We start from the raw sequence: 12,935 nt of genomic DNA, 5'->3' as shown, positions 1-12,935 counted from the left end.
TCCCCACCCTGCTCAGTTTGATTGACAGGTCTCTTCCAATATACAAATAGGGAGAGACTTGGCAATCTACCTGAGCTGGATCACATTGCTCCAAAGGAAGACAAAACTCCATGAGGCAGATGATAATTGCCCCACTTTAGGGGGAAAGTTCCTTCCCGACTACACACATGGCAATCAGACTAGTTCCCTGGATCAACGTCCCAACACAGAATCTAATACGAATAACCTGTAATATATTTATCAAAAAAAGGCACACAGGCTGTCCTTGAACTTTTTTAGTGTATCAACCATTACAACATCATTTGGCAGAGAATTCAATAGTCTCACTGCTCTTACAATAAGGAATCCATAGTTTCAGTGTTTTTACTGTAAAGAATCCGTAGTCTCACTGCTCTTACAGTAAAGAATCCATAGTCTCACTGCTCTTACAGTAAGGAATCCATAGTCTCAGTGTTTTTACTGTAAAGAATCCATAGTCTCACTGCTCTTACTGTAAAGAATCCATAGTCTCACTGCTCTTACAGTAAGGAATCCATAGTCTGTGTTCTTACTGTAAGGAATCCATAGTCTCACTGCTGTTACTGTAAAGAATCCATAGTCTCACTGCTCTTACAGTAAGGAATCCATAGTCTGTGTTCTTACTGTAAGGAATCCATAGTCTCACTGCTCTTACTGTAAAGAATCCATAGTCTCACTGCTCTTACAGTAAGGAATCCATAGTCTGTGTTCTTACTGTAAAGAATCCATAGTCTCACTGCTCTTACTGTAAAGAATCCATAGTCTCACTGCTCTTACAGTAAGGAATCCATAGTCTGTGTTCTTACCGTAAGGAATCCATAGTCTCAGTGTTCTTACTGTAAGGAATCCATAGTCTCAGTGCTCTTACTGTAAAGAATCCATAGTGTCACTGCTCTTACAGCAAGGAATCCATAGTCTGTGTTCTTACTGTAAGGAATCCATAGTCTCAGTGCTTATACTGTAAAGAATCCATAGTCTCAGTGCTTTTACAGTAAGGAATCCATAGTCTCAGTTCTCTTACAGTAAGGAATCCATAGTCTCAGTGTTTTTACTGTAAAGAATCCATTGTCTCAGTGCTCTTACTGTAAAGAATCCATAGTCTCAGTGTTTTTACTGTATAGAATCCATAGTCTCAGTGATCTTACTGTAAAGAATCCATAGTATCACTGATCTTGCAGTAAGGAATCCGTAGTCTGTGTTCTTACTGTAAGGAATCCATAGTCTCAGTGCTTTTACTGTAAAGAATCCATAGTGTCACTGCTCTTACAGTAAGGAATCCATAGTCTCAGTTCTCTTACAGTAAGGAATCCATAGTCTCACTGCTCTTACATTAAGGAATCCATAGCCTCAGTGCTCTTACAGTAAGGAATCCATAGTCTCACTGCTCTTACAGTAAGGAATCCATAGTCTCACTGCTCTTACAGTAAGGAATCTATAGTCTCAGTGCCCTTACTGTAAAGAATCTATAGTCTCACTGCTCTTACAGTAAGGAATCCATAGTCTCACTGCTCTTACAGTAAGGAATCCATAGTCTCACTGCTCTTACAGTAAAGAATCCATAGTCTCACTGCTCTTACAGTAAGGAATCCATAGTCTTAGTGCTTTTACAGTAAGGAATCCATAGCCTCAGCGCTCTTACAATAAGAAATCCATAGTCTCAGTGCTTTTACTGTAAAGAATCCATAGTCTCAGTGCTCTTACAGTAAGGAATACATAGTCTCACTGCTCTTACAGTAAGGAAACCATAGCCTCAGTGCTCTTACAGAAAGGAATCCATAGTCTCAGTGCTCTTACAGTAAGGAATCCATAGTCTCCGTGCTCTTACTGTAAAGAATCCATAGTCTCATTGCTCTTACAGTAAAGAACCCATAACCTCAGTGCTCTTACAGAAAGGAATCCATAGTCTCAGTGCTTTTACAGTAAGGAATCCATAGTCTCAGTGCTCTTACAGTAAGGAATCCATAGTCTCCGTGCTCTTACTGTAAAGAATCCATAGTCTCAGTGCTCTTACAGTAAGGAATACATAGTCTCACTGCTCTTACAGTAATGAACCCATAGCCTCAGTGCTCTTACAGAAAGGAATCTATAGTCTCAGTGCTCTTACTGTAAAGAATCCATAGTCTCAGTGCTCTTACTGTAAAGAATCCATAGTCTCACTGCTCTTACAGTAAGGAATCCATAGTCTCACTGCTCTTACAGTAAGGAATCTATAGTCTCAGTGCTCTTACTGTAAAGAATCCATAGTCTCACTGCTGTTACAGTAAGGAATCCATAGTCTCAGTGCTTTTACAGTAAGGAATCCATAGCCTCAGCGCTCTTACAATAAGAAATCCATAGTCTCAGTGCTTTTACTGTAAAGAATCCATAGTCTCAGTGCTCTTACAGTAAGGAATACATAGTCTCACTGCTCTTACAGTAATGAACCCATAGCCTCAGTGCTCTTACAGAAAGGAATCTATAGTCTCAGTGCTCTTACTGTAAAGAATCCATAGTCTCACTGCTCTTACAGTAAGGAATCCATAGTCTCACTGCTCTTACAGTAAAGAACCCATAGCCTCAGTGCTCTTACAGAAAGGAATCCATAGTCTCAGTGCTTTTACAGTAAGGAATCCATAGTCGCAGTGCTCTTACAGTTAGGAATCCATAGTCTCCGTGCTCTTACTGTAAAGAATCCATAGTCTCAGTGCTCTTACAGTAAGGAATACATAGTCTCACTGCTCTTACAGTAAGGAATCTATAGTCTCAGTGCTCTTACTGTAAAGAATCCATAGTCTCACTGCTGTTACAGTAAGGAATCCATAGTCTCAGTGCTTTTACAGTAAGGAATCCATAGCCTCAGCGCTCTTACAATAAGAAATCCTTAGTCTCAGTGCTTTTACTGTAAATAATCCATAGTCTCAGTGCTCTTACAGTAAGGAATACATAGTCTCACTGCTCTTACAGTAATAAACCCATAGCCTCAGTGCTCTTACAGAAAGGAATCTATAGTCTCAGTGCTCTTACTGTAAAGAATCCATAGTCTCACTGCTCTTACAGTAAGGAATCCATAGTCTCAATGCTCTTACAGTAAAGAACCCATAGCCTCAGTGCTCTTACAGAAAGGAATCCATAGTCTCAGTGCTTTTACAGTAAGGAATCCATAGTCGCAGTGCTCTTACAGTAAGGAATCCATAGTCTCCGTGCTCTTACTGTAAAGAATCCATAGTCTCAGTGCTCTTACAGTAAGGAATACATAGTCTCACTGCTCTTACAGTAATGAACCCATAGCCTCAGTGCTCTTACAGAAAGGAATCTATAGTCTCAGTGCTCTTACTGTAAAGAATCCATAGTCTCAGTGCTCTTACTGTAAAGAATCCATAGTCTCACTGCTCTTACAGTAAGGAATCCATAGTCTCACTGCTCTTACAGTAAGGAATCTATAGTCTCAGTGCTCTTACTGTAAAGAATCCATAGTCTCACTGCTGTTACAGTAAGGAATCCATAGTCTCAGTGCTTTTACAGTAAGGAATCCATAGCCTCAGCGCTCTTACAATAAGAAATCCATAGTCTCAGTGCTTTTACTGTAAAGAATCCATAGTCTCAGTGCTCTTACAGTAAGGAATACATAGTCTCACTGCTCTTACAGTAATGAACCCATAGCCTCAGTGCTCTTACAGAAAGGAATCTATAGTCTCAGTGCTCTTACTGTAAAGAATCCATAGTCTCACTGCTCTTACAGTAAGGAATCCATAGTCTCACTGCTCTTACAGTAAAGAACCCATAGCCTCAGTGCTCTTACAGAAAGGAATCCATAGTCTCAGTGCTTTTACAGTAAGGAATCCATAGTCGCAGTGCTCTTACAGTTAGGAATCCATAGTCTCCGTGCTCTTACTGTAAAGAATCCATAGTCTCAGTGCTCTTACAGTAAGGAATACATAGTCTCACTGCTCTTACAGTAAGGAATCTATAGTCTCAGTGCTCTTACTGTAAAGAATCCATAGTCTCACTGCTGTTACAGTAAGGAATCCATAGTCTCAGTGCTTTTACAGTAAGGAATCCATAGCCTCAGCGCTCTTACAATAAGAAATCCATAGTCTCAGTGCTTTTACTGTAAATAATCCATAGTCTCAGTGCTCTTACAGTAAGGAATACATAGTCTCACTGCTCTTACAGTAATAAACCCATAGCCTCAGTGCTCTTACAGAAAGGAATCTATAGTCTCAGTGCTCTTACTGTAAAGAATCCATAGTCTCACTGCTCTTACAGTAAGGAATCCATAGTCTCAATGCTCTTACAGTAAAGAACCCATAGCCTCAGTGCTCTTACAGAAAGGAATCCATAGTCTCAGTGCTTTTACAGTAAGGAATCCATAGTCGCAGTGCTCTTACAGTTAGGAATCCATAGTCTCCGTGCTCTTACTGTAAAGAATCCATAGTCTCAGTGCTCTTACAGTAAGGAATACATAGTCTCACTGCTCTTACAGTAAGGAACCCATAGCCTCAGTGCTCTTACAGAAAGGAATCTATAGTCTCCGTGCTCTTACTGTAAAGAATCCATAGTCTCACTGCTCTTACAGTAAGGAATCCATAGTCTCACTGCTCTTACAGTAAGGAATCTATAGTCTCAGTGCTCTTACTGTAAAGAATCCATAGTCTCACTGCTGTTACAGTAAGGAATCCATAGTCTCACTGTAAAAGCACTGAGACTATGGATTCCTTACTGTAAGAGCACTGAGACTATGGATTCCTTACTGTAAGAGCACGGAGACTATGGATTCCTTACTGTAAGAGCACTGAGACTATGGATTCCTTACTGTAAGAGCACTGAGACTATGGATTCTTTACAGTAAAAGCACTGAGACTATGGATTTCTTATTGTAAGAGCGCTGAGGCTATGGATTCCTTACTGTAAAAGCACTAAGGAATCCATAGCCTCAGCGCTCTTACAATAAGAAATCCATAGTCTCAGTGCTTTTACTGTAAAGAATCCATAGTCTCAGTGCTCTTTCAGTAAGGAATCCATAGTCTCAGTGCTTTTACAGTAAGGAATCCATAGTCTCAGTGCTCTTACAGTAAGGAATCCATAGTCTCCGTGCTCTTACTGTATAGAATCCATAGTCTCCGTGCTCTTACTGTATAGAATCCATAGTCTCATTGCTCTTACAGTAAAGAACCCATAGCCTCAGTGCTCTTACAGAAAGGAATCCATAGTCTCAGTGCTTTTACAGTAAGGAATCCATAGTCTCAGTGCTTTTACTGTAAAGAATCCATAGTCTCAGTGCTCTTACAGTAAGGAATACGTAGTCTCACTGCTCTTACAGTAAGGAACCCATAGCCTCAGTGCTCTTACAGAAAGGAATCCATAGTCTCAGTGCTCTTACAGTAAGGAATCCATAGTCTCCGTGCTCTTACTGTAAAGAATCCATAGTCTCATTGCTCTTACAGTAAAGAACCCATAGCCTCAGTGCTCTTACAGAAAGGAATCCATAGTCTCAGTGCTTTTACAGTAAGGAATCCATAGTCTCCGTGCTCTTACTGTATAGAATCCATAGTCTCATTGCTCTTACAGTAAAGAACCCATAGCCTCAGTGCTCTTACAGAAAGGAATCCATAGTCTCAGTGCTTTTACAGTAAGGAATCCATAGTCTCCGTGCTCTTACTGTAAAGAATCCATAGTCTCAGTGCTCTTACAGTAAGGAATCCATAGACTCACTGCCCTTACAGTAAAGAATCCATAGTCTCAATGCTCATATTGTAAAGAATCCATAATCTCACTGTGCTTACAGCAAAGTATCATCGTCTCTGATAATTAAACCTTTCCGCTAGACATACAGGATGCCCCGTATCATCATTTCAGGCCTAGGTGTAAAAAAGATCATCATACAGATCTCTGTACTGTCCCCTCATATATTTCTACATTGTAATAAGAACGCCCCTAAAACTTAATTTTTCCAAACTGAATAACCCTAAGTTTGATAACCTGTCTTGGTTCTGCAGTCACCCATTCCCTTAATAGCCTTGGTCGCTCTTCTCTGCACCCGCTCTAGTTCAGCTATGTCTTTCTTATACACCGGAGCCAAGAATTGTACCCAGTATCTAAATGTGGTCGCACTAGTGACTTATATAGAAGCAAAACTTTGTTCTCGTCATAAGCATTTGTGCCTCATTTAATGCATTCTATGATCATATGAGTGATAGTATGATTTTATAGGGGCTAACTCCCTTATATTACTGTATATCTGTAACATACCTGGCGGCGTCCTTGCATGGTGGTCCATCTCCCACTGTGCAAGAGGGCGCACTTGATCTCCTGTCCAGAATGTCTCTCTGGCTTCCCTCCATGCTGTCTGTGTCTGTTTCTGCTGCTTAAGGGCGGCGCCCGATCACTTCCTGCCTTTTGTACCTGCTGTGGGTCACACCCCTTGTGCGTCCTCAGCCTATTGCTGTCTGTCACTTGGTATATAGCTCAGCAGCTCCCTTCTATCCCTGCCTGAGCATAGTGTTTTCCTTCAGTGTGTGCTTGCACTCTGAAGGTGCCAGGTCCCGTCTTTGTTTCCTTGTCTGCCTTTCCTGGAGGCTGTATTTCCAGGCCTGTCTGAACTTAGTCCTGTATGTCTCCTGCTTTGCGGTATCAGCTCCCGTGTCTGAACTGAGTCCTTTCTGTGTTCTCTTGTCTGTCCTGTCTGAACACGCTCCTAGCCTGTTCCTCCTGCCTTCTAGGGGCCGATTACCTAGACCCGTTCCTGTATCTTGTCTGACCTGTCTGAACACGCTCCTAGCCTGTTCCTCCTGCCTTCTAGGGGCCGATTACCTAGACCCGCTCCTGTGTCTGGTCTGTCCTGTCTGAACACGCTCCTTGCCTGTTCGTTCCGCCTTTTAGTGGCCGTTTTCCTAGACCCGCTCCTGTGTCTGGTCTGTCCTGTCTGTACACGCTCCTTGCCTGTTCGTCCCGCCTCTCTGGGGGCCGTATTCCCAGACCCGCTCCTGTATCCCTCTGCAGTGTCGGTCTCCTCCGTACACTCAGTTCCAGTCTGAACTCTCTCCTGTCCTTTACCTGTTTTGCCTCTATGTCCGTTCCCTTCCTTTTTCTGCAGAGTCTGAACTCGTACCTAACTCCTGCTTGTTGTCTCTGCAAGTACTGTGTGAGTATCTGGCTCTGTCTTTCCCTTCCTGTCTGTTCCGTGTGAACAGAGCCCTGTCCTCCCTGCTCAGCCTTGTCTGCACTCTAGCTGTGCTTGCCTTTACCCCCCCTGCCTGCATACCCGCCTGCCTGCATACCAGTCGTGCCTGCCTATACCCACCAGTCTGTGTGCCAGCCTACCAGCCTGTTCCTGTATTCCCCTGTGTGGGTCAACAGCCGTGTCCGGGGTCTGTCCTGGAGTAGCACCTGGTCCCTCTGCTCGGTTCCTCCTTGGTGCACTGGCGTCGTATGCCGTCGTGCGACCCTGGTCGGATCGGGTGAATACTTAGTCACGCCCCTCCAGGCATTCACTCTCCGGCACGGTCCAGTGGAATCACTACCAATCCCACGCACACGCCGCTTAGCCCGGGCGTGTGCATAACAGCATGCTCAGGCCATGGTTCCCGTTGAGCCCCACGGCCTTCGCTCTTTGAGAAGTTTTTCCAGCGAATACATGCATTAAAATAAATAAATAATTTTTTTTCCCCCTTTAGCTGAGTTCCAGGCGAATTACGCACCCGTCCAGATGGATCTATCAGCTCTCGTTCCTGCGGATCCGCCACGTTACTATGGGGATCCAAGACAGTGTCGTGCATTTGTGGAGCAATGCATGCTACACTTTAAGGCCTACCCTCTCTATTTTCCTTCCGATTGGGCTAAAGTGGCCTTTATGATTGACTACCTAGCGGGTGATGCCTTGAAATGGGTCACCCCCCTATGGGAAGCATGGGATCCTGTCATCCTTGACCTGCAGGCCTTCCTGGTGGCCTTTCGTATGGTCTTCGAGGACCCTAACTCTGAAGCCCCTGCTGAAGCTTCACTTCCCAATATCCCGGAGCAGCCCCGACGGGTAATGTGTGTGGGTAGCGCAATAGTCCTCCAGCCCAATGAGACTACTGCCCACCCAGAATCCTCACAGGGTGACTACGCTTTCCGGAATACTTCTCTCAACCTCAAGAGGCAGTCCAGACGTGCTAGACTTAGAGGCAAGCCGTCACGCCAGGGTCTGTCCTCCCTGAGACCTCCTGACCCCAACCTTGAAGTCCCTACTGAAGCTTCATCTCCCTGTATCCCGGAGAAACCCCAATGGGTAATGTGCGTGGGTAGTGCACCAGTTCTCCTGGCTGAAGAGACTTCTGCCCATCCAGACTCCACACAGGAGAACTTCCTGCACCCGGCATCAGATGCTTCTCTCTCTTTAACCGGTGTGCATGTCCAAGGATGCTCCAAAGCTGTGGTTACCTCAGAGTCTGTGCACCTCTACTACCTGGCGGAGGATCCCCTGTTGCCTCCTGAACCCTCCGGGATACCACTCGATGACAAATGGAGAGAGACTTCTCTACACCCGGTACACAATACTTTGTCCGCTTCGTCCTGTGAGCCTGACAATGGGTACCCCAAAGTGGTAGTTACCTCCGAGTCTCTACACCCCTCCGACCAGGCGGAGGATCTCCAGTTGTCTCCTGAACCCTTCGGGGTGCTACCTGGTAGCGAAAGGACAGAGACTCTCCTATACTCTGTACCTGATACCTCGCTCGCTTCGTCCAGTGAGTCCAACCTAGTGTACTCCGAAGCAGAGGTTACTCCTGAGTCTCTACACCCCTCCGACCAGGCGGAGGACCTCCAGTTGTGTTCAGAATCCTTCGGGGTGCCACCTGGTGGTGAATGGACAGAGACTTTCCTATACTCTGTACCTGATACCTCGCTCGCTTCGTCCAGTGAGTCCGACCTAGTGTACTCCGAAGCAGAGGTTACTCCCGAGTCTCTACACCCCTCCGACCAGGCGGAGGACCTCCAGTTGTGTTCAGAACCCTTCGGGGTGCCACCTGGTGGTGAATGGACAGAGACTTTCCTATACTCGGTACCCGATACCTCGCCTGCTTCCTCCAGTGAGTCTGACCTAGTGTACTCTGAAGCAGTTGTTTTCTCTGAGCCTCTGCACTCTTCTGACCCGGCGGAGGACCTCCAGTTGTTTCCTGAATCCTCCGGGATACCACCAGATAACAAAGAGACAGTGACTTTTCCTCATTATGTACCTGATAACCCGTCTATTTTTTCCTGTGAGCTTGACAAGATGTACCTCGAAGCAGAGATTACCCTCAAGTCTCTGTCCCCCTCCAACCCAGTGAACGACTGGTCCTCGAATTCCCTGCGGAAGATTCTGGCAGGCCTGAAGAAGAGGGGGCGTAAGGGGGGAGGTACTGTAACATACCTGGCGGCGTCCTTGCATGGTGGTCCATCTCCCACTGTGCAAGAGGGCGCACTTGATCTCCTGTCCAGAATGTCTCTCTGGCTTCCCTCCATGCTGTCTGTGTCTGTTTCTGCTGCTTAAGGGCGGCGCCCGATCACTTCCTGCCTTTTGTACCTGCTGTGGGTCACACCCCTTGTGCGTCCTCAGCCTATTGCTGTCTGTCACTTGGTATATAGCTCAGCAGCTCCCTTCTATCCCTGCCTGAGCATAGTGTTTTCCTTCAGTGTGTGCTTGCACTCTGAAGGTGCCAGGTCCCGTCTTTGTTTCCTTGTCTGCCTTTCCTGGAGGCTGTATTTCCAGGCCTGTCTGAACTTAGTCCTGTATGTCTCCTGCTTTGCGGTATCAGCTCCCGTGTCTGAACTGAGTCCTTTCTGTGTTCTCTTGTCTGTCCTGTCTGAACACGCTCCTAGCCTGTTCCTCCTGCCTTCTAGGGGCCGATTACCTAGACCCGTTCCTGTATCTTGTCTGACCTGTCTGAACACGCTCCTAGCCTGTTCCTCCTGCCTTCTAGGGGCCGATTACCTAGACCCGCTCCTGTGTCTGGTCTGTCCTGTCTGAACACGCTCCTTGCCTGTTCGTTCCGCCTTTTAGTGGCCGTTTTCCTAGACCCGCTCCTGTGTCTGGTCTGTCCTGTCTGTACACGCTCCTTGCCTGTTCGTCCCGCCTCTCTGGGGGCCGTATTCCCAGACCCGCTCCTGTATCCCTCTGCAGTGTCGGTCTCCTCCGTACACTCAGTTCCAGTCTGAACTCTCTCCTGTCCTTTACCTGTTTTGCCTCTATGTCCGTTCCCTTCCTTTTTCTGCAGAGTCTGAACTCGTACCTAACTCCTGCTTGTTGTCTCTGCAAGTACTGTGTGAGTATCTGGCTCTGTCTTTCCCTTCCTGTCTGTTCCGTGTGAACAGAGCCCTGTCCTCCCTGCTCAGCCTTGTCTGCACTCTAGCTGTGCTTGCCTTTACCCCCCCTGCCTGCATACCCGCCTGCCTGCATACCAGTCGTGCCTGCCTATACCCACCAGTCTGTGTGCCAGCCTACCAGCCTGTTCCTGTATTCCCCTGTGTGGGTCAACAGCCGTGTCCGGGGTCTGTCCTGGAGTAGCACCTGGTCCCTCTGCTCGGTTCCTCCTTGGTGCACTGGCGTCGTATGCCGTCGTGCGACCCTGGTCGGATCGGGTGAATACTTAGTCATGCCCCTCCAGGCATTCACTCTCCGGCACGGTCCAGTGGAATCACTACCAATCCCACGCACACGCCGCTTAGCCCGGGCGTGTGCATAACAATATCTAATTTAAAATGCATTTTGAGAGTAACAGACTCCCTTTAAATTATCCTTCTCTTTGTTAATTACCTTGAAGACTTTAGTATAATCTGCAGTTATTGAAATTCTACTCTGTCTGCCCTTTACAAGGCCTTTAATAAATATATTAAAGAGAAGAGGGCCAAATACTGACCCCTGTGGTACTCTACAGTTAACTGTAACCGAATCCAAGTGTGTTTCATTAATAACAATCCTCTGTTTCCTTTCACTGAGCCAGTTGTTAATCCAATTATATAGATTTTCCCTTAGTCCTATTGTTCTTTTCATGTACCAACCTTTTATGTGGCACCATATCAAACGCCTTTGAAAAATCCAGATAGACAATATCCATGGCGTTACCATGGTCCAGTCTGGAACTTACCTCAGCATAGAAGCAGATCAATCTAACAGGCCCGATCCCTAATAAACCCTTGTTGATATTGGGTCATGGGGTTATTCTTGCTGAGATACTGCAGGATAGCATCTTGTATCTCTTAAAAAAAAACCTTAAAGATTTTGCTCAAGTTAGAGGTTGTCCCATATTTTCCAGGCTCAAATTTTGTGCCCTTTTAAAAATTGGCACCATATTTGCTGTGCGGCAGTCCTGTGGTAAAGACCCTGTTATTAGGGAATCCATCAATATTCGTATTATTATTTATTATAGCACCATTTATTCCATGCTGTTTTACATATTAAAAGGGGTCAGCGACTGGTACAGGAGGACAGAGGACCCTGTCCGCTAGGGCTCACAGTCTACAAGGGATGGTGAGGATAGGGCTGGTTGTGCAGCGGTATGGTGAAGAGGTGGTTACTGCAGGTTGTAGGCTTGTCGGAAGAGGTGGGTCTTCAGGTTCCTTTTGAAGGTTTCCCCGGTAGGCGAGAGTCTGATGTGTTAGGGTAGAGAGTTCCAGAGTAGGGGGGATGCACGGGAGAAATCTTGTATGCGATTGTGGGAAGAGGAGATAAGAGGGGAGTAGAGCAGGAGATCTTGTGAGGATCGGAGGTTGCCTGCAGGTATGTACCGGGAGACTAGGTCACAGATATATGGAGGAGATAGGTTGTGGATGGCTTTGTATGCCAAGGTTAGGGTCTTGAACTGGAGTCTCTGGGCAATGGGGAGCCAGTGCAGAGATTGACAGTGGGGAGAGGCTAGGGAATAGCATTGGGACAGGTGGACTAGTCGGGCAGCAGAGTTTAGGATAGATTGGAGGGGTGCGAGCGTGTTGGAAAGGAGGCCACAGTGTAGGAGGTTGCAGTAGCCGAGGCGGGAGATGATTAGGGCATGTACTAGTGTTTTTGTAGATTCGTGGTTGATGAACGTTCGGATCCGGGAGAATTTTTTAAGTTGGAGTCTGCAAGAAGTGGAAAGGGCTTGGAGATGTGTTTTGAAGGAGAGATCAGAGTCAAGTTTGAGGAACTGGAGAGAGTGAGCAGCCATTGAGGTTAATGGATAGGTCAGTTGGGGGGGTTGAGTGAGACTGTGGAAAGATGATGAATTTGGTTTTATCCATGTTAAGTTTTAGAAATCTGTCAGAGAAGAAGGGTGAGATAGCAGACAGACATTGTGGGATTTTGGTTAGTATGGAGGAGAGGTAGATCTGTGTGTCATCGGCAAAGAGGTGGTACTGAAAGCCGTGAGACCATGAGCTGTCCTAGGCCGAAGGTGTAGATGGAGAAGAGCAAGGGTAGACATATCCTTCATACATCCAGGGCTATACTCACCTTAACAAACATGTACATGGCATTTTTGTGAGCGTGTCCACCCATTGACTCCATACCTGTGGGGTTAGTGTTCAAAATAATATATTTTTCTTACGCATGGCATCTAATGCTGATAATCTGCGGAGCTGGACAGTAATCTTCTTCAGTCTATTACATATTGTGCAGAATGACATGTTTTTAACTATAGTTATTGAAAATAAGTGCATTGAAAAAATGCTACAAAAGTGATGAAAGCGGAGTTTAAAAATAGAGCTTTTATTCCAGTCAGTAGTGATGCGGGTCCCGTGTACTGTACGCGGCCAATGCACATTCTTTACATTTCTGTCTTTATACCAAGGCTGGGATTAGTTTGTAACCGTCAGCCATGAAATGTCTCTCTGGGCTGAAGCACCATAAGTACTACTGTACTTTAATGAAAACCACATGCTCATACTAAGCCAGCGCAACCGTGCTATTATTCTCTACAATCCTTCCTTTTAACCACAGAAATGAA

The sequence above is a fragment of the Phyllobates terribilis genome, unplaced genomic scaffold (assembly GCF_046119375.1).
Source record: "Phyllobates terribilis strain yellow unplaced genomic scaffold, ASM4611937v1 Scaffold_12__6_contigs__length_324123572, whole genome shotgun sequence".
Classification (NCBI taxonomy): domain Eukaryota; kingdom Metazoa; phylum Chordata; class Amphibia; order Anura; family Dendrobatidae; genus Phyllobates; species Phyllobates terribilis.
Note: the sequence above shows the minus strand (reverse complement) of the source record.